This window comes from Lutra lutra, chromosome 8 (genome assembly GCF_902655055.1).
Source record: "Lutra lutra chromosome 8, mLutLut1.2, whole genome shotgun sequence".
In the NCBI taxonomy this organism is placed as follows: Eukaryota; Metazoa; Chordata; class Mammalia; order Carnivora; family Mustelidae; genus Lutra; species Lutra lutra.
The window spans coordinates 91,928,722-91,951,650 of NC_062285.1; the positions used below are offsets into that span (position 1 = coordinate 91,928,722).

A 22,929-nucleotide genomic window follows, 5' to 3' on the forward strand; every position below is an offset into this window, starting at 1 on the left:
CTGATCTCTGCAAGGCTTTCATAGGGGATACCTGCATCCCCAGATCTGGAACTGGAGAAATGCTCTGCAGAAGACTTTATGAAATATGTAGACACTGTCTTGAAGAGGTCCAACATCAATGCCAATGACTGTGGTTCCTCGAATCCACCTAGTGGCAGTCAATATAGCAGCATCTGGGGATCATGACCTTGCCCTGCACCGAGATTATCTTTGTTCATATGGAATACTTTTCTTTATCAGCTTCAAAAGATTCTTATGTTATGTCTTGCTTTTCATGTGAAGAATCAGAGGTATGCCACACTGTATTCCAACGTCCATCAAGGAGATGATGTCCCCAGCTTGAAAAAAGCAAGTCAGCTTAACAACCTCCAGCTTATTATTTACGGTTTCATTTGTACTGGTGTCTTCAAGTGACACCTGTCCAATTTTTTTTTTTTAAAGGAAATGGTTTTGGGTTTTTTTTTTTAACTTTTTTTTTTTTTTTTTTTTTTTTGACAGAGAGAGATCACAAGTAGGCAGAGAGGCAGGCAGAGAGAGAGGAAGGGAAACAGGCTTCCTGCTGAGCAGTGAGCCCGATGCGGGACTCGATCCCAGGACCCTGAGATCATGACCTGAGCCGAAGGCAGCGGCTTAACCCACTGAGCCACCCAGGCGCCCGGGTTTTGTTTTTTTTTTTCAAGATTTTTATTTATTTATTTGACAGAGAGAGAGAAAAAGCAACAGAAGGAACACAAACAGGGGGAATGGGAGAGGGAGAAGCAGGTTTCCTGCTAAGCAGGGAGCCCCAAGCGGGGCTGGATCCCAGGACCCTGGGATCATGACCTGAGCCAAAGGCAGTAGCTTAACTGAATGAGCCACCCAGGCACCCCCAATTTTTATCCATTATAATTTTACAGTGATCTCCAAAGACCAGTTTATTGCCAGAGAAATAAAGAGCACAACTCTCTCCTCCAACCAATGGTCCACTCCTGTTTGGAAAGGTACCCAGGGTGGCCTTGTCCTTATCAGGCTGCTCTACTGGGATTCACATCTAAGAATAGCCAGGAAAACAAGAGGAAAAGACTCTATAACCACAAAGGCAGAGGCTCTGTATTCCCCCCTCCAACCCACTCCCACGGCCCTCCTGGTCTGGGAGGCCACCTTCCTGCAGGCCAGGTGGAGGCCAGCGTCTCCTCCAACATATCTACTTTTTTATTTATCCCATTAATGAACATCCGGGAAAAAAAAAAAAAACTGCTAAGAAGTCAAAAGCGTAATGGTAAATCTACAGTCCAGGAAACCAAAAGTACACCAATAAAATGATAGTCCTGAGTCTCAAAAATAAAAAACCTCAGATTATATTCAGTATTTTAAAAGACAGTAAAGGGGCGCCTGGGTGGCTCAGTGGATTAAGCCGCTGCCTTCGGCTCAGGTCATGATCTCAGGGTTCTGGGATCGAGCCCCACATCGGGCTCTCTGCTCAGCAGGGAGCCTGCTTCCCCCTGACTCTGCCTACTTGTGATCTCTCTCTCTCTCTCTGTCAAGTGGATAGGTGAATCTTTAAAAAAAAAAAAAAAAGACAGTAAAGAGTCCCTTGTAAAAGTAAAATGGTTCCTCCCCCCCCACAATATTAAGGAAAACAATGCACAAATATCAGATACCAAATAAATGCTACTGATAAACTGCTAAATCAGTTTTTCTTTTTTTAACAAAGAGACATTTGACAAAGAAAATTTACATTTATATTAGACATAGTTCTCCCATGCAACTTCTGGATACACATGCAAATAAAAGTCACTGTGATCTGTCAATAGTCTAGGCAGGGCTAATTAAATGGGAATCATAAATAAAGTGCTTCTTTCATTTTTCTCATGAGACCCCCTTCCCAATGGTACTTATTCTGCTACGAAAAAAGCACAATTATAATCTACCATGAAGATACTGAGGCACCTCTTACTCCTAGGAACATTATTTATTCCAGATAATACATAGCATATAAACTCAGAATCAAAAGACTGAGAATGAAAAAAAGGTTAGATAAGGAAAATATACATACTAATGTACAAATAAGAATTTACTCCATTTGGCAATTACTATAGATGTGCTTCTGATGACATCATTTCTGTCTTGGATGGGGAATATAAGAGTTATCAGGCTTCTAGAGAAAAATAATAAATTTGCATATATTGAGTTTAGGCACTCCTTCAGTCTTCTTTTACGTGAACCTTCTCTCCTGACAGTTCTTTTTCTATACATAATCCCTAGGGCTTCCTTCCTGAACCCTTCTCTCCTTTCTCTGTAACTGTCATCCTCACCTGGTTTCAACTATTATTATTGAAATTTGAATATATCATTGACCTACTAAATCTTTTTCCAACCAGTTTCCAATTGAATTTGAGAGATCCTATTTCAATCTGCCTAGTGTACATTCCTAACTAAATGCCATCAACTATTCCCTCAGCTGAGCAAGTAAAAAGTTGATTTTTATTCACATACCTGCTTCAACACCTGGATTTTTCATTGTGTTAGTTCAACTGTGTCAGCGTGGCTAGACAATAGTGCCCCAACTGTTTGCGCTAGTCTATATGTTGCTATTAAGGTCTTTTGTAAATATGATTAAAGTCTATAATAAGTTGACACTGAATGAAGATTCCCTCTATGTTGTAGGTGGGTCTCATCCAACCAGTTGAAGGTCTAAAGAGCAAAAACAAGTTCCACAAAGAAGTAACTATGCATTAAGACTGTAATATAACAAAGTCCCTCCCTGAATTTCCAACCTACTGGCTTGCCCCATGAATTTCAGACCTGCCACAATCATACTATCCAATTCCTTAAACTTAACTTATATTTCTCTCTCTTTCTCCCTTTCTTTCTTCCTTTCTTTCTCTCCTCTCCCTCTATTAGCTCTAACAACCACCCAGACTCTTAAGGACAGGAGTGAACCCTAGGAAAAGCACAGCTACCTATTAAAACTTGAATCCCTGACAGCTGTGTGGTGCCATGACCTTGGACTACCTACTACCTCTTTTGCTTATGTCAGTGATATTTGGGAATTCTTTATTACAGGCCACAGAACTTTTTATTTTAAGTACTGTCTGTCATACCTTGCTCAAAAGTTTTAGGAAATTATTCCCTTAACATCAAAGTCTGCATATGTCAGCATGTAGCAATACTTTTTGTAAGAGGGATTTTTTTACACTAACAAGATCATCTTACATTTGATCCATTTCACTTTTACATTTATTTTCACAACATCCCTGGAGAAGTATCCCTCCCTCCAAAGAAGGCAAATTGTTCAAGGTCAAAAATTAGTTGTAATCTCAGATCAACCAAGAATCTAAGTACTAAATAAAGTATTTGATTAAATAATGCATTCAATTAATATTTGATTGCCTACTACGTACTCTAAAAATATTCTGGTAAACGAAACAGACATAATCCTAGTCCTCACAGAGTTAAAAACTATCTGATATTAAAATGTCCACAAAAAAGGATGCTCAACATCAATAATCATTAGGAAAATGCAAATCAAAACTGTGTAAGTAAAATCACACACACTGGATGGCTACTATCAAAAAACAGAAAACAAATGTTGGGGAGCATGTGGAGAAACTGGAAGCCTTGCAAACTGTCAGTCGGAATGTAAAATGGTATGACAGCCATGAAAAACAGTATGACAGTTCCTCAAAAAATTAAAAAATAGAACTACCATATGATCCAGTAATTCTACTTTTGGTATATAACCAAGAGAAATGAAAGCAGGGTTTTCAAAGAGGTATCTGTACACACATGTTCACAACAGCATTACAATAACTAAAAGGTGGAAGCAACCAAAGTGTTCATCGAAAGATGAATGAGTAATACAGAACTATATGTAAACGTCTTAAAAAAGAATTAAATTCCAATGCATGCTACCACATGGATGAACCTGGAGGACGTTATGCACTAGTATATAACTGCCAAATTCACAGAAAATAAAATGATGGTTGCCAGGGATTGGGATGTTGGGGGAATCAAGACTATTTGTATGAAGAGTTCTAGAAATGAATATGGTGAACAGTTGCACAAGAATGTGAATATAGTTAATACCACTAATGTGCGTTCTTAAAACATGACTAAGATGGTAAATTTTGTGCTGTGTATTTAACCACAATAAAAAGAAAACTAGAGAAGAAAAAAATGTCATAAGCAAATTAACATGCAAATTTTTACACATATTCACCTAAGGGATCAGAAAAATGTCACCTTTACTTAATTTACCTGTAGCTTTATTACTAAATTTCTCAAAGCAGTCTGTGATATACAAAACTAATTAAACTTTTTAAAATAGTTTTCTCTGCATGGGGTACCTGGCCAGCTCAGGTGGTGGAGCATGCCACTCTTCATCTCTGGATTGTGGGGTCGAGCCCCACGTTCAGTGTAAAGATTACTTAAAATCTTCCTTTAAAAAAGTGTCCTCTGGAATAAAAAAAGCTTTCTGTGGATGGAATTTAAATAAAATTTCTAATGATTTCGAGGCACCTGGGTGGCTCAGTGGGTTAAAGCCTCTGCCTTCAGCTCAGGTCATGATCCCAGGGTCCTGGGATCCAGCCCCATGTTGAGCTCTCTGCTCAGTGGGGAGCCTGCTTCCCCCCACCGCTCTCTGCCTGCCTCTCTGCCTACTTGTAATCTGTCTGTCAAATAAATAAATAAATAAACTCTTAAAAAAATTTTTTCTGATGATTTCACTTAACACAGGAATGTTAAATCAACCTATATCTCTCTGGAACATCGTACAAAATCTACAAAATCTTCCCGAGATGCAGTGCACAGATGGCTCCCTCAGAGTTCATCATGTTTAGGGGTGCCTGGCGGGCTCAGTCAGTGGAGCATGCAACTCCTGATCTCAGGGCTGTGAGTTAAGAACCCCAAATTGGGAATACAGACTACTTAAAAAACCCAAAATCTTTAAAAAAAAAAAAAAAGGTTTATCATGCTTAACATGTTAAAAATGTTGGGTCTTCCAAATTTTCTTGCTGGACAATACACTGAAAAAATGAGTTAGGAAACTATTAATATAGTGAAACTGAACAAAGGCTTTATAGATATGGCTAACTATATGTCAAAGGAATAAGCTCAGCAAATAACAACTCAGGAAATATTTGAAGCCTCCTATTTAGACAAATCTGCATGAATTTCCAAGATGTAGTTTTCCGACAAACTATCAAAGTCTGAAATGCTGCCAAATGTGGGACAGTGGAGCAGTAAGAAAGAACTGGTGTGATCTAATATAGCAAATCCATGTTCTATTTTTGGAGACCATATTTCTATATGCCTAAGAACATGAAGCCAAGAGCTAGTATCAGAAAGGGTTAAAACAAGTGGGGGGTGGTGGTGGTAAGGAGCTGAATAGAGTAAAAACATTAAGGGGTAGATTTGGAATTTTTTTTTAAAGGTTTTATTTTAATTACTGTTAGTTCACATAAATATTTTATTAGTTTCAGGTGTACAATACAGTGATTCAACAATTTGTAGAATTTTTCACAAGTTGGTGATGTACTGCCACTTTTGAATCTTTAACAACTTGGGTGATGTACTGCCACTTTTGAAAGAAAGGTAATAAAAATTATTGACAAATTGGTACACATTTTACGAGAATCTAGTAAACGCCTCCAAACACTGCTGGGAGAACAGACTGCCAGATGAAAAGAACAAGGATCAATGAAATTACATTGTGAGCTCCATGAAGACAGATTCCGTTTTATTCTGTATTATCCCCAGCAGGTAACAGAACCTTATGTATGACGGACAAATGTTAAGGCTTAGGGGTTAGGAATTATTTTAAAGGAGTTTGTTTATTTAATTGTAAGGCAGTATCCCCCCCCCCAAAAAAAAAGCTATTTCAATATTTAATACCAAGTAAATATACCCATTAGATCTAAACACAGCTGTCAAAAATTCACAATTTATCAGGATGCCTGGATGGCTCTGTTGGTGACTCTTGGTTTCAGCTCAGGTCATGATCTCATGGGCCTTGGGATAAAGCTCCATGTTGGGCTCTGCCCTCAGCAGGGAGCCTGCCTAAAGAGTTTCTCCCTCTGCTTACCCCCTTTCTCTCTCACAAATAAATAAATTCTCTCTCACAAATAAATAAATAAATTCATAATTTATGGGGCGCCTGGGTGGCTCAGTAGGTTAAAGCCTCTGTCTTCGGCTCAGGTCATGATCCCAGGGTCCTGGGATCTAGCCCCTCATTGGGCTCTCTGCTGGGCAGCGAGCCTACTCCCCCCGCCGCCCCGCCTGCCTCTCTGCCTACTTGTGATCTCTGTCAAATAAATAAAATCTTAAAAAAAAATTAAAAATTCCTTGGGGCGCCTGGGTGGCTCAGTGGTTAAAGCCTCTGCCTTCGGCTCAGGTCATGATCTCAGGGTCCTGGGATCGAGTCCCGCATCGGGCTCTCTGCTCAGCAGGGAGCCTGCCTCCTCCTCCTGTCTCTCTCTGCCTGCCTCTCTGCCTACTTGTGATCTGTCAAATAAATTAAAAAAAAAAAAAAAATCTTTATAAAAAAAAAAAATTAAAAATTCCTAATTTATCTTTTCAGTTTCTCATAAAAAACAACGCAAACCTAATCCTACTTTCCACTGCCATTATACAACTCATCCTTAAATAATTAGCTTTGTTAACAATTAAAGTCAGAGGAGAAAAAAAAAAAACCTGTAATTTTAGTAAAAGGAATAAAAAAGATATAAGCAGATGGGTTCCATGCAGACCAGACTCTAAGGGAGTAAAGCTGGCTAGCTCTGTGGCTTTTGTCCTCTAAGCCAATTTTGAAAGGAAAAAAAACATTGGAAAAGAAAACATTAAAAAAAAATACCATAGCATGAGTTATCATGAAGACAGAAACTCTGTTCTTTTCTGCAAACCTAGTATGTACAAAGATACATATGGTACATGAATCTAAAATACATTATGTACAGGTATTTTGAGGTAGTATTATTTAACTATCCTTAATATGACAAGCAGGAAAATTCCCAAGTAATGAAAGACAATTTCCTCATCATCTGTACCTAATCTCTCCTATTCAACCTCTCTTGAAACTGCACATTCCACAGTACAGTTAACTAAATATCCCTATCACAATCTCCTCCCAGATTTTTTAAAAAATTAGATTATAGGGGCGCCTGGGTGGCTCAGTGGGTTAAAGCCTCTGCTTTCGGCTCAGGTCATGATCCCAGGGTCCTGGGATCGAGCCCCGCATGGGGCTCTCTGCTCGGCAGGGAGCCTGCTTCCTCCTCTCTCTCTCTGCCTGCCTCTCTGCCTACTTGTGATCTCTGTCTGTCAGATGAAATGAATAGAATCTTTAAAAAAAAGAAAAAAAAATTAGATTATAATTTCTCAAGGCTCTTTTCCCATAAGCTTATGACTTAACCCCACTTGCTCTTTTTAATACTCCTTGTAAACTAACCTGTCATAAACTCTCTCTACAAATCCTTATCACTAAAATACACCCCCAGACCAGCTGACAGTAGTAAGCAACAAACTCCTTCCTTTGCTTTATGTTTAGTTTTCTCTCGCTCTTCACATGTTGTTCCTGGGTACAGAAGTTCTTCCCCCACCCTTTCACTTAGTTTAGGACTCTATGCCTGCTTCCCAGAGGAAGATGACAAAAGCTACTTCTCCAACTGTGGAGCTGGCTCTGTTCTCTCCCCTCCCCCTCAACCCATTCCAGTGTTCATCTGTCTTTCAGTTCATAGGGAAGGGAGAAGCTGAGAAATCAGTCTAGAGACTTACACAGACTGAGAAAAGCAAGAATTGGGAGAGTTTTTTTTAAAAAACCATGTTTCATGCTGTGCCCCAACACACTAATGCCTGAAGCTTGGTTGGCATTCATTGGTCTCAGGTAAAAAAACAATGTTCTCTTTAGTGTTTCTTCATAACATGGCTAAGAAGGGGTAGACGATTTATAAAACACTGCTAGTAATTTCCCTCTGGAGAGGAAAAGGGGACTGAATGAGAAGGAAAAGAAAAAAAGGGAAATATGCTGTCACTCTCCCCTCACCCTCAGACGCTTTTGTATTCAATATGGAATCTAAGAAAATGGGGCGGCGGGGGGGGGGGGGGGGGGGGAGTGAAGATATCCGCCAGAAACTACGGTAAGTGGAATGTTAGCTGGTAGCCCCAAGTCTAAAGGTTAGATACATACAATTCCTTACCCCCTGCAGGGGCATAGGTGGAAATAGAAAAAAAGGATCTTCACTGAGTGGAGGATTCTATGTGACTGGATTTGCTTTCCCCTTCTGGACTCTCTGTTCTCAAAATCATAGAGTGCCCCCTCCCTGACAGATAGTGCTCCAGCACCTGGTGGGGGTAAGAGAAAAAAAAGGAGAGAAAGATAGAAACAGCAACAGCCATCTTGCCAAACTGACAACTGATTATAGCAAAGAAGGAAATTAACTGCACTAACCAAGATAGAAAGTAATAAACAAAAGATTACCTCTAAACAAAATAGGCCTTCTCCCCTATGACACACTAACCAAATATCCAGTAAGTATTAGAAAGGAAATTTATGATTGTTAATTTTTAAAATTAGAGGCTGTCACTCTAAAAGTTAGAAAATAAATGCTCAACCTCCGTGACTGGAATTTCAGTGTGTTTTATTCCAAATGCGTATCTTATTTTTTTTTTAAAGATTTTATTTATTTATTTGACAGACAGAGATCACAAGTAGGCAGAGAGGCAGGCAGAGAGAGAGAGGAGGAAGCAGGCTCTCTGCGGAGCAGAGAGCCTGATATGGGGCTCGATCCCAGGACCCTGGGATCATGACCCGAGCAGAAGGCAGAAGCTTAACCCACTGAGCCACCCAGGTGCCCCCCAAATGCATATCTTAAAGTATTTTGACAATGAATTTTTTAAGAAACAAAAAATAAGATCTTTACCCAATGCTGTGAAAGAAATGAGATCTACACAGCATTTAACTTCTAATGGTTACAGTTAATAATTACAAACTTCGTTAAATACAATAAACATCGCGCCCACAAAAAAGGAGTATTTTCCATATTAGGCTGCCCCATGTACTTTCCATACAGATTTAGAATTTAACCCAACTCCCCAAAGATGTGAGAACAATTTATGTAATTAATGGGAAAATAACAGCACGCTGAAAGAATTTACATCGAAGTTAAATTCAACACGGTTAGCATAATAACCCACTCATTGAATACAATTAACGCCCCATCTCTATTCATACCCACAAATGGGATAAAATACCGGGATTACAAATCTGCAACCAGAGATAAGGATACATTAATAAGGCAAATCTGAAGTTATTATCTCCAACCATTCCGAGGTTTTTAAAGGGAGGGGCTGGGGAGGCAAGCTTTGCACCATGTTCAGATGCTTAAGGGGAAAAAAAACCAGGTCAAATTATTTGTCACCCCACTCTTATTCAGAGGTCTGTCAAAAGAGAAAGAATGACTCTCACACTTTCTACAATCTGATGCCTCAGGAGAACAGGGAATCCAAACCATGCTCAAGTGCAGGACGAACACACCCTCCTCCCTCGGTCACACCACAGGAATGTCTGATGGAAGCAGCGGCAGGAGAGATTACCACACTCTCGAGGACAGGTTGGCACAACGTGTTTTACTCCACCAAGCATTCCCAGGGTTACCACACCCCCTCAACAAGCGGGGAAGCACACTTCACGCCCGAGGCCGCTGCCTCTCTCCAACTACAGTTCTCCCGTCACACGCACACGGCTCCCCTCAGCCCCCTCCCAGCACGACGACCGGCCCGGGCTCCCCCCGCCTCCTGCGGCGAGCGACCCCCGGCCTTCACAATCTCCCGCGCCTGGCACGCCCCGGTCCCGCTCCCCGCCCCGGCCGAGCCCTGGCTCGTCGTCGAGTCCCTCCGGCCGCAGTCGCCCACTGGGGGGAGGGGCGCGGGAGGCGGGGGCGGGCGCGCCTCCGCCTCACGCCACTACACGGGGGGAGAGAAGCGATCGCACCGCTCACCTGGCTCGGGCGGCTCCTCCCTCGCTCTCTGCCAGCGGAGCCGGGCTGTGGCTTCCGACGGAACCGCGGGCTGCCTGGCGGGCTGGAGGTCCGAGAACGAGAGGAGGGGGAGGGGGTCGGGATGCCGGGAGCCGCCTCCTTTCTCTTCCACCACCGCGGCTCCCGCAGCCAGGCCGGGCGCCCTCGCACACTCGCCCACTTTCTCACAGCCTCGCGGTCGGTGTGGCTCTCCCTCACCCCCCACTCCCACACACACTCGCCTCCACCCCCACACACACTCACACCCGGCCGCCCCTCGCTCCCTCGCCCCCTCGCTCCCTCACTCCCTCACTCGCCTGTAGTGCGCGCGCGCGCGCGACCCCGCTCACACACAGCGCGCGCGACGCCAGCGGAGACCGCCCCGCGCTCCCCCAGACCGAGGCGCCGCGCGCCGCTCGCCCGCGTGCAGAGGACCCTCGCGCGCCCCGGCCCCGCCCTCCAGGCGCGGTGGCGCGGAGGGCAGGGGCCGGGGGGCGGTGGCCGGCGGGGCAAGGGGCGGAGCCAGCACGCGGACCCCAGACGAGCCGAGCCTAGCGGATCCAACACCTGCGTCGGGACCCGTCCTCCCGGCTCCGGGTCCCCACTCGCAGCCATCGCTGGCCTCTCGGGTGGTGAAGGGGCGATGGAGGGCGCGCGCTGGGAGGGAAATGGGGGCGCGAGAGCGCTTCGAGGACGCGCTTTCCCCACCCGCCCCCAAACCGTCCTCACTAAGGAAGGAAAACGGGTGGGGGGGCGAGGTTTGTTCCCAACTCGAAACCGCGAGATTGATTCCTTCCGTTGTACACCCTCCCCACCCTCACAGTCCCTCCTAGGGCCCCATTCATCCACACTGCGAACCCTGACGCCAGCCCACCAAGCCTCTTGGGGACAGTGTGCTGTCTGCGTGTCCACGCCCAGCCCAGCTCAGCCCAGCCCACCACCCGCGCAGCCTTTCCGGTGCCCCCGCCTAGAGTCCCCTCAAGCGGTGGTCTCCCCCCTCCCAGAGGCAAAGACTGGGAACAAAGATCAATACCTATAAGGTCCTTATCCGTGTACGGAATAAAGACCTTGCCTCTGTACATTATGAGGCAAATTTTTAAACTACAATACACCATATATTCTCAGGACTTTAAGCAGGTTTAAAGATCTAGACGGGGTAGTGTGGTACAGCCAGCTTTGCACTTGGAAACCAGTATAACCCCCCCCCCCCCCGCCCCGCAAATCAGTTCCCTTAACTTCCTCCGAGCCTTTGTTATGAAAAGCTAGAAGTATATTTCAAGGTTCCTGTGAGAATGAAGTATATTTAGGAGCATTTTGAAAATCCTCAAGATGTCTATAAAAATTGTAGTCCAAAGGAAGCTAAGAATGTATGTTCAGCTATGATACTACTGTTAATTTTTCTAAATCATGAAGAATGAAAACAAAGGCAACAGATGACTGTGGGACTTTACATGGCAAATGCATTTCTAAATAACCTTACTCATTTATTACCACCAAGATCCCAGATATGAAATACCATAATGTCCTAACCAGTTTGCATTCTTCCAAGTCACATTCCATTCTGAATAGCCTCAGCCAACAAATTCTTCCCCGCACTCCATTCCCAATCTTTATGGTCTGCTTTTTTTTGCTGACTTCACTCAGTACTTAGTCCTTTAAGAGATACAACATAACCCAGGGTGGTAATTTCTGGACTGGATTAGATTTAAGTGATCTTCTAAAGTACCCTGACTTCTCTGTATCTTACTCTACCTGATTACACAAGTTATCTATAAAAATATTTTATAGAGGGCGCCTGGGTGGCTCAGTTGGTTAAGCAACTGTCTTCAATTCAGGTCATGAACTGGGAGTCCCAGGATCGAGTCCCACCTCGGACTCCCAACTCCACGGGGAGTCTGCTTCTCCCTCTGACCATCTCTCCTCTCATGCTCTCTCTCTCTCTCTCTCTCTCTCTCTCTCTCTCTCTCAAATAAAATCTTTAAAAAATATTTTATAGAAACCATAAAAGTAGTTACTTCATTGAGTTAGTATAAGGAGTAAAGGAGCTAATAAGTGTGTAAGACTTAAGGCCTGGCACAAATTGAGTGCTACTGTAAGTGATTACTGCTGTTATGTTTTGCCACTGATAGTGAACCTAGGATAGTGAACAGTTTTCACAAAGGACACATTTAGAGGAACAAATGTGCAACAGGACACACTACCTTCAGAAGAAAGGAAGAAAAGTTTACAGAGCTAAAATGTTTCTATTTATTTCCACCCTGATATTCATCTCCTGAAACAAAGTATATTCAACCTGAAGACAAAAGAGAAGCATTTTGTGATCAAGGAAACTTCCATCACAGAGATATTAACACAATGAGAATCTGGCAAAAGATAAAGTGAGAAATTGACACAGGGAAAAGGATGCGTGACTGGCCCAGGAGATTATCAGTAATACCTAGCCTGTCCATTACTCTTAGTGTTAAGAAACCCAATTCTGGGTAACCATGCATCACCCAGAAAAGGAAGGGTGAAACTGTGGGTACAAAGTATTAGACTATTAATTCACTGGCCATCTGCCTTTAAAAAAATGCTATCTATAAACGTACTGTCATTAGATGCCAGATACATCCAAAGAAATTAATAATGTATATAACATTGCTCTCCACTAAAAGTAGTCAGAAAGTAACAAAAAACAGAATGAGTTTTCTGTTTTCTTAAGATTTTGTCTATTTTAGAGTGTGTGTGCACAGGCACTGGGGGGGGGCAGAGGGACCGGGAGAGAGAGAATCCTCAAGCCCACTCCCCTACAGAGAGCAGTGTGAGCTCAATCTCATGACCCTGAGATCATGACCCCAGACAAAATCAAGAGTCTGACACCTAACCTACTGAGCCACCCAGATGCCCTGAAAAAAAGCCAAGGATATGGCTCATTTTAAACCAACTGTTATTATATATTTACATTAATGATAATCAAATTCATACTTTATATTTTTGTATGAAGTAATGAGGGAAAAGCAATTATTTTTGGTATTTCCATAATGAAAAGGAAGGTCCAGAAAAGCTTGGTTTCCTAGACTCAGTCGTAATCTTTGTACTTTTATGGTTGATATGTTTAAGACAGGTATGGACTCACATCTCCTTTGGGTAGCAATGTATGCTCAAAAGTACTTCTGGGGCACCTGGCTGGCTCAGTGGGTAGAGCATGTAACTCTTGATCTGGGGGTTCTGAGTTTGAGCCCCATGATGGGGTAGAGCTTCCTTTAAAAAGTATTTTAAGTAGCTTGTCTTGGTTTTTAACCAATCATTTTTAACCATTAAATTAATATTCTTCAGCCAGTTCAATCCCTTGAGAAGAACATAACTAGCCTAGCATCTCTAGAGTCAGATAAATTTGACTTGAAATCCCAGCTTTATTAGTGGCATGTGATTGATGTTTCAACTCTATGAGCCTCAGCTATCTCATCAACAAAATAAAGATGAAGTAACTCAAACATAACGCAGTACATAGTAAGTGCCCCCAAAATATTAGCTATTGGAGCGGATGGCTGGCTCAGTTGGTAGAACACATGATTCTTGATCTTGGGGTTTTGAGTTTGAGACCCACATTGAGTGTAGAGGTTAAAAATAAAATCTTAGGGGAACTTGGGTGGCTCAGTCAGCTAAGTGGCTGCTTTCAGCTCAGGTCATGATTTCAGTCCTGGGATGGAGTTCGTACTGGGCTCCCTGCTTGTCAGGAAGTCTGATTCTCCCTCTTCCTCCATGTGCCCACTCTGTCTCGAAAAAATAAAACCTTTTAAAATAAGCAGATAAAGACTATTTGAGAGAGAGTGCAAGAGAAAGAGCACAAGTGGGGAGCTGAAGAAGAAGCAGGCTCCCGCTGATCAGGAAGCCCACCTTGGGGATTGATTCCCGGACCCTGAGATCATGACCTTAGCAGAAGGTAGATGCTGAACTAAGCCACCCTGGTGCCCCAAGAAACACTTCTAAAACACCTCATAAAATTCAATGAGTGGGTGCCTGGGTGACTCAGTCCTTAAGCATCTTTCTGCTCAGGTCATGATCTCAGTGTTCTGGGATCAAGCCCCACATTGGGCTCCCTGCTCAGGAGGAAGCCTGCTTCTCCCTCTCCCACTCCCCCTCCTTGTGTTCCCTCTCTCACTGTCGAATAAGTAAATAAATAAATCTTTTTAAAAAAGAAAAAGAAAATTCAACGAGTTCATGAAAGCTAAAAAATCTCCCCTAACAAAGTTGTCCAGGTCCAACCAACTCCATGTCTCTGATCAGACTTGTGTTGCACTGGTGTATCTCTACATCAGGCAGAAAAACATAACTCATATATTAATATCTAAAATGCACATCAAACAAAACTCTTCAAGTACCCCCATAGACACCATCTGGTGCCAATCTTTCCCTCCCGGCTTTAGACAAGGAAACAAGCTGGGATTTAACCAAAATTAAAGTCCTCAAAGTAGTAAAAAGGAGAATTGTAAACAGGAATGAATCCAGGATCGTATTCAGTACCTCAAATAGTGTTCTTTAGGCCGTTAGCTAAGTGATTACTGTAAAATTCTTATTGGTGGAGAAAAGTGGGTGTCACATCAGAACCTACAGTCACAAATAAGGAATGGTGGCTGCAGCTGCGTTGATCCAGCTCTCCCCACTGCTTCCTCTCCCTGAACCAGCCGGCTAGAACCAGCCCGACAACAACAGTCTTCACAGTTAGCATAGCTAAATACTGATCTAGCCTTTCCCCACCCACATCCCTCCTCCTTTTCCGCCACTCCATTTCTACACATTAAACTGAGCATCTAACTATGCTAAGAAAATGCCAATGCCAGACACAAAGGAGGATGGGGGCGGGGGAGGCAGTGAACACCGTAGGTTTGCTAAATCAGAAGAAAAGGGTGTAAAGAAAGATAAGACTTAAAAGAGTAATGTAGGTTTCTCTCTCCTTTTTTAATTGTATCTGGTTGTTAGGAATATTTCTTTTTCTCTATTACACAGGAATAACCTGGAATGCTTGTTTAAAATGCAGATTCCTTGGCCCTCACCTCTGACCTTTTGACTCAGCCTGTGTATCCACATTTTTTTTTAAAGATTTTATTTAGGGGCGCCTGGGCGGCTCGGTGGGTTAAGCCACTGCCTTCGGCTCAGGTCGTGATCTCAGGGTCCTGGGATTGAGTCCCACATCGGGCTCTCAGCTCAGCAGGGAGCCTGCTTCCCTCTCCCTCTCTCTCTGCCTGCCTCTCTAACTACTTGTGATCTCTGTCAAATAAATAAAACCTTTAAAAAAAAAAAAGATTTTATTTACTTGAGAGAAAGAGAGTAGAGACAGTCAGAGGGAGAAGCAGACCAGATTCGGGACTTGGTTCCTGACTCCAGGGTCGCCACCGGAGCCCAAGGTAGTCACTTAAGCAGTCGCTTAACCAACTGAGCTACCCAGGTGCCCTGTGTATCTCCATTTTGAGACAAACTCAACACTTACAGAATCAGCCATGACTGCATTTTTAATTCGCATCCTAAGTAATTCTTAGACACATGGAAGTTTGAGATTAATGTCTTAAAGAGAGAAATAACCATTTGTAAAATGTTATGTAAAGCCATCAACATTTATTAACTCATTTTAGCCTCAGACAACTTGGTAAGGTTAAGCTTAGATTGTGAGTCCCCTCTGACAGAGAAAAGTGAGGCAAGGAGATTAAATCATTGGTGGTAATTTCCTAGTCTCTTGTTCCCTCTTCACTGGAGTATCTTAAAAGTATATCAATCCGGGAGCACCTGGCTGTCTCATTTGGTAGAACATGCGACTCGATCTTGGGATTGAGTTTAAGCCCCATGTTCGGGGTAGTCCATGCGTAGGGGGATGTGGTAACTGGGTAGTAGGCATTAAGGAAGGAACATGATGTAATGAGTACTGGGTGTTATATGCAACTGATGAATCACTAAATTCTACCTTTGAAACTAATACAGATATGTTAACTACATTGAATTTAAATAATTTTTAAAGATTTATGTATTTATTTATTTAACAGAGAAAGATCACAAGTAGGTAGAGAGGCAGGCAGAGAGAGAGGCAGGCAGAGAGAGAGCGCGAGATAGGCAGAAAGAGATCGAGAAGCAGGTTCCCCGCTGAGCAAAGAGCCCGATGTAGGGCTCGATCCTAGGACCCTGAGATCACAACCTGAGCTGAAGGCAGAGGCTTTAACCCACTGAGCCACCCAGGAGCCCCAATAATTTTTTAATCTAAAAAATTTTTTTTAAAAAGTTTATCAATCTGGGAAGAATAACAGAAACCTAAATGAATTAGTAGACACTTCAACCACAGAAATACTGATGATGATTATTTTTTTTTAAAGATTTTATTTATTTATTTGACAGATAGAGATCACAAGTAGGCAGAGAGGCAGGCAGAGAGAGAGAGGAGGAGGCAGGTTCCCTGCTGAGCAGAGAGCCCGATGTGGGGCTCGATCCCAGGACGCTGGGACCATGACCTGAGCCGAAGGCAGAGGCTTTAACCCACTGAGCCACCCAGGCGCCCAATTTTTTTTAAAGGTTTTATTTGGGGCACCTATGTGGCTCATTAGGTGGAATGTCTGCCTTCAGCTCTGGTCATCATTCCGGAGCCCTGGGATCAAGTCCCAGGTGGGGCTCTCGGCTCGTCGGGGACTCTTGCTTCTTCCTCTGCACCTCCCCTGCTTGTTCTCGCTCTCTCTCTCTCAAATAAGTAACTTCTTTTTTAAAACAAGATTATTTATTTATTTATTTATTTATTTATTTGACAGAGAGAGAGAGAGAGAGAGAGAGAGACAGAGGGAACAAAAGCAGGAGGAGTGGGACAGGGGAAAGCAGGCTTCCCACCAAGCAGGGCACCCGATGTGGGCTCAGTCCCAGGACCCCTGGGATCATGACCCAAGCCAAAGGCAGACCCTTAAACACTGAGCCACCCAGGTGCCCCAAATAAATAGAATTTTTAAAAAAAGATTTTATTTATTTATTTGACAGAGAAAGAGATCACAAGTAGGCAAGAGAGGCAGGCAGAGAGAGAGGTAGAAGCAGGCTCCCTGCTGAGCAGACGCCCATGTTGGGCTCGATCCCAGGACCCTGAGATCATGACCTGAGCCGAAGGCAGAGGCTTAACCCACTGAGCCACCCAGGTGCCCCTAAAATGTATATTTTAAAATATTTTATTTATTTGACAGAGAGAGAGAGCACAAGCAGGCAGAGTGGCAGGCAGAGGCAGAGAGAGAAGCAGGCTCGCCGCTGAGCATGGAGCCCAACGGGGGACTCAATTCCAGGACTCTGGGATCATGACCTGAGCTGGCAGCAGCTTAACTGACTGAGCCACCCAGGCATCCTGAAAGACTGTTTTTGGTTTTTTTTGTTTTAAAGATTTTATTTATTTGACAGGCAGAGATCACAAGTAGGCATAGAAGCAGGCAGAGAGAGAGGAGGAAGCAGGCTCCCCGCTGAGCAGAGAGCCCGATGCAGGGTTCCATCCCAGGACCCTCCTGGGATCATGACCCAAGCTGAAGGCAGAGGCTTTAACCCACTGAGCCACCCAGGCGCCTCCTGAAAGACTGTTATTTAAACCACACAAGGGCTGTGCGGACCTTTCACAATTTATCTCACTATCAGTGCCACAAATCATTAACATTTACATATTGAATAAGAATTCTAGAAGCAGGGGCGCCTGGGTGGCTCAGTGGTTAAGCTGCTGCCTTCGGCTCAGGTCATGATCTCAGGGTCCTGGGATCGAGCCCCGCATCGGGCTCTCTGCTCTGCGGGGAGCCTGCTTCCTCCCCTCTCTCTGCCTGCCTCTCCGCCTGCTTGTGATCTCTCTCTCTGTCAAATAAATAAATAAAATCTTAAAAAAAAAAAAAAAAAGAATTCTAGAAGCATTCTAATGATCTAGCACCACCATGACTGTCCCGGTCAGCTTTGCTGTCTTCTGCACACTAAAAAAGTTAGACTGTGAAGCCCTATTCATGAGTATAAATTCATTTGTTCTCCTCAGTGCAAAGAAACAGAGCAATTTAGGGGTGGGGGGATGGCGTAACTGGGTAGACATTAAGGAGGACAGGTGATGTAATGAGCAATGGGTATTATATAAGACAGATGAATCCCTGACCTCTACCTCTGAAACCAATACTACTTTATGTTAACTGAATTTAAATAAGAAGAAATAGCAGTATCTATTCTGTCCAGATTCATTTTATTTTATAATCAGATTTATTCAGAGAGGGAAGAAGGGCAGAGGAGAGGGACAGAGAGAATCCCAAGCAGACACTCACACTGCCCCCTGCTGGGCACGGAGCCCCTATGCAGGTAGGGTTTAATCCCATGACCCTAAGATCAGAACCTGAGCCAAACAGATGCCTAACCAACTGAATCACCCAGGTGCCCCTTTCATTTTGTTCTTAGATCACTTCTGTTTTCTTGGCTTTCAAACCCCAGATTGATCATTGAGTTAATTATTTTTTAACTTTTATTCTTTTTATTTTTGAGTTATTATCATATTATTATTGTTAAGATTCATTTATTTGACAGAAGGCGCACAAGCAGGGGGAGTAGAAGAGGGAGAAGCAGGCTCCCCGCTGAGCAGGGAGCCTGATGTGGGACTCGATCCTAGAACCCTGAGATCACAACCAGAGCTGAAGGTGGCCTCTTAACCAACTGAGCCACCCAGGTGCCCCTGAGTTAGTTCTAACTCTTCCTTGCTTTTAATTAGCCTTACTTCCATCAACTCCACCTGAATTCCCAAACTCTTTGATTTTTCTTCTCTCTCTCAATGCTTTGCAACTGGAATTTTATCCTAACAGCACAATATAAAGTCAAAAGAGACAATGAAGAGAGAAAGAAAAAAAGAAATCCATGTTGGGTGACACAATGGAATTACCAGACAAGTCTCTAATACACAGGTTCTCTAATCCTTCTTGCTTCTTTCCCAGAACTTTTCTGGGCAACCAGAATAGACAACCTAGACTAAAACAGAGGATCTATAATAGTGACTTGCTTAGTAAAGAAACGAATGAAAACATAGGAATGAGAAAACTACCAGAAAAATACTTGAAACATGTATAGTTTATAGTCATCTGTACCCAGACTCATAAACCTAAAATGTCTGAAGATTATGGAACATGCTCAGAGCTTTTAAGGAAGCTTTTAGAGCTTTTAAACCTTGTAATAACATTGTAAGAACCCTACTGGATTTCAGTGTTTTCTTTTACAAGTGAGCAAACTGAGGCACAGAGAGGCCAAATAACTTTTCCAAACTCACACAGCTTTAAGTGACATAACCATAGCTAGAGTCCAAGCATCAAACTACATACTCTTAACCATTTCTTCTAATCCCTCCAAAGACTATAAAACTGGTTTTCTCTGCAGTCCCCCACTTCTTAGTACAGCAGCCCTCCTTACCCGTGGTTTTGCATTCTGTCGTTTCAGTTACCCACAGTCAACCAAGGTCAGGAAGCAGATGATCCTCCTCAACAGCAGCTTAACCCAATGTCACATGTCATTCATCTCACTTCATCTCATCACACAGGCATTGTGTCATCTCACAGCATCACAAGAAGGGGAGTTTGGCACAAGATATTTGAAACCACATTCATGTAACTTTTTTACAGTAAATTATTTTAATTGTTCTCTTTTATTATTTTATCGCTAATCTCATACTATACACAATTTATAAATTAAACTTTATCACGGGTGTGCATGTATAGGAAAAAACATAAGCCTCGATACTATCTGTGGTTTCAGGGCCCCACTGGGGGTCTTAGAACATATCCCCGGTGGCTAAGGGTGGTACAAGTATATATAAAGTTTTATTCAGGTATCAATGCCTGCGGTTTTGGCTTATGTCTCCAGTATCATATAGAGAATGTTTGCAAAGACATGTATCAGAATTTGTCACAAAGGATCTAAGAGTCCATTAGCCAAGCATACCTATAAAGACTGAACAAAAATTACTTAATACCTGTTATTGCCTGGGTGATTTAGTCCTTAAGTGTCTGCCTCTGGCTCAGGTCCTGATTCCTGGGATCAAGCCCTATATCAGGCTCCCTGCTCAGAGGGAAGCCTGCTTCTCCCTCTCTCACTCTCCCTGCTTGTGTTCCCTCTCTAGCTGTGTTTTTCTCTGTCAAATAAATCTTAAAAAAAAAAAAAAAAGTACTAATCCATTTAAGTCATAAATGAATTTGCTGAAGTCATGAAAGCTTTATCATTACGCTTTTTCTCAATGGTGAAGGATTAAAAAATAAACTACTGCCTTACAAGGGACCAGGAAATGTGCTGAGGTTTAAAAAGGGACCAAATGACACACTAGGGCAAAAAGTAGTTAAACCAGAAACTCGGAGGTTAGCAGAGAAACCAGGGTTTGGTGCCTAACAGAGGGCAAAAGTAGGCCAGTGTCCCTGGCAGTCACAGCTGATGTCATCTGAGAAATGTGGTAGGAGAAGGGGAGGTAAAATTTAAGGTGGAAAAGTAGCGAGACTCTTTGAGAGGGAGAGCTGTTAAGCGGGCTGGTGAGGAATTTTGCAGAGCCGAGCTTAAATTGGCCTTTCAGCCTTTCGTAGGCCGATGGCAGAAAACAGCAGACGCACCATTTCCTCCTCCCCCTCCCAGCCTGCCTTTGCCCAGGCCTCATCCCTGCCTCCTATCACCACCAGACCCCCTCTGCTGGAGACAAAGACAGCAGAGAAAGGAACAAGGAGAAAGACAAGCCTGAAAAATAATTAGTTTGATAAAGGAGAGACAGGTGAGGAAAGAAGTGAAAGAGAGTTTTAATCAAATCCAGGGAACCATGATTGAGAGGAGGAAATAACAAAGGAGAGAGGCAGATTTAAAAAAAAAAAAAAAAAACCAGTAGGAAGGGAAGGAGGAAAAGATGGCTGAATGAAACAAAAGACTTATTAATTAATGGGGCAAAAGTAGCATTGGAAATGTAATTATAATAATTTCTAACCTTAAAAAATGACGTGAATAAAGAACTGAGAAAGACATTGTAATGATTACGATTTGAAACTAAAAAAATGTATTTAGTGTTTCGGCAATAAAGCAAAACAATAAAGCTCCCAACTGGAACTTCCCCTTCCCAGCCTGCATCCAAGTTCAAAGTGATGCTGCCTCCGTGTTGATCTGTTTAGATCTACAAGTTCTTTTGCCAAAGTTAAATATTTCATTAGTCCCTGTTAAATTTTGACAATAATTGTAGTATTAATAACAATAACTATCTTTGGAGTGTGGAGATAGGGCATGTTCCCACAACCCCTGCTTTTTTTTTTTTTTAAGATTTTATTTATTTATTTGTCAGAAAGAGAGAGAGAGAAAGCACACAAGCAGGCAGAGAGGCAGGCAGAGGCGGAGAGAGAGGCAGGCTCCCTGCTGAGCAAGGAGCCCGATGTGGGACTCGATCCCAGGACCCTGGGATCATGACCTGAGCCAAAGGCAGCGGCTTAACCCACTGAGCCACCCAGGCGTCCCCCCACAACCCCTGCTTTTGAAATGTCATGCACGTTGTATTATTTTAATCACCACAAAGGTAATTCTCTAATCCTATTCAATTAAATCTCTCTCTCTTTTATCTTTTTTAAAGATTTTATTTATTATTTGGCAGAGAGAGACATAGCAAGAGAGGGAACACAAGCAGGGGGAGTGGGAGAGGGAGAAGCAGGCTTCCCATTGAGCAGGGAGCCTGATGCAGACTGGGTCCCAGGACTCTGGGATCATGACCTGAGCTGAAAGCGGACCCTTAAGGACTGAGCCACTCAGGCACCCCCCAATTAAGTCTCTGATCAAAACTGAATGACATTCCATAATGTCCATCTGCTTTCCTATTTAATAGCAACAACAACATGAACCCTCTTTTTTCTTTTTAAAAACCATTAATGCTCCTGTTTGGATAACTGTTAAGTTTTAAAACAACCCCCGGAGTAACCAAAATATACCTGTAATATTCATGTTTACATAGACCCTGTCTCGAGAGAAATAAGAAAAACTAGGAACCATCTCACCAAGGTGCAGGAAGAACTAGGGAAATATAATGCCTATTATCAGGAAGAATGCTACTTTTCTCTCCCTCCTCTTCTCAAGTTCCTATGGAGGGAATGTTTATTGTTTGATCTTCTATTTTCTCATTCCCTCTTTTTCAAATCTTTTTTTTCTCTTGTTGAAACAGGTCTCTTTATTTCCAGCTCATGTTGCCCCCATATTTCCTTCGGACTTTGTTGTGTCTTGGCTTAGTCGGCTAGACTTCCACTAAACTTTCAGAACTGGAATCAGAACAGTGCATTTGGCAAAAAGTCCGTCACACATACCACACAACCACAAACAAGCACTCTGACTGCAAAATCCTTTCAACAATACATTCCCGTTTCTTGCACTCAGCAGTTCACACAGACCCATGATCTGAAATCAGCAACACACGCATTCACATACATTCTGCATGCACACAGCCTCTGCAGTCAGCTCACAAAGACACAGTATCTGCAGAAAGGTCTTTGCAGGCAGCAGGCGCCGCCAGTACATTCTCCTCCCCTCTTCTAAGCTCTTCCTCACTGGCTCTTTCTCCCAGCCACCTCCCCCCTGCTGCCTGGCAGAGGCTCCCCTCCTTTTCCTGCAGTTCTGGAAGTCGTGACTGCAGTGCTATCCATCACCCTCCCAACAGGTCCTCGGGCAAAGGAATTGTTTCTTGAAGCTCAATTTTCTCCTGACCGAGAACTTGCTTCACCAAAGGGGCTGTCGGAACAGAATCTTCTTCTGGAACACAACACTGTAGGCTGAGTCCTAGTGACCTAACTTATTCTAGCGAAGCCTCATTTCTACATGGAGAAAGCAGGGAGGAAAGAAAAAGAAAGAAAACAGAAAAGAGGGAAAGAAGTGGAAAAGAGAAAGCCCTGGTAGAAATTTCAAGGACAACTGGAATAAAAGCAAAAAAAAAACAAAAAAACAAAAAAAACAA

The 22,929-nt window shown here is 43.1% G+C and overlaps 1 protein-coding gene across 6 annotated transcripts in view; it reads right to left on the reverse strand.

Annotated features, from left to right (window-relative positions):
• The window catches only part of RIMKLB (ribosomal modification protein rimK like family member B), an 81,093-nt gene extending 61,637 nt beyond the window's left edge, over positions 1–19,456 (reverse strand). For 2 of the 6 annotated variants that reach the window (XM_047741360.1, XM_047741361.1), the window contains exon 1: positions 9,972–10,275. The gene's annotated coding sequence lies outside the window, so the exon portion shown is untranslated. Of the gene's footprint in view, positions 1–2,475; positions 2,674–9,439; positions 9,539–9,971; positions 10,276–10,306; positions 10,400–19,388 lie in introns of those variants that run through there. The other 4 variants (XM_047741364.1, XM_047741363.1, XM_047741366.1 and 1 more) reach the window with 4 other exon arrangements.
• Between the last annotated feature and the right edge of the window lie 3,473 nt (positions 19,457–22,929).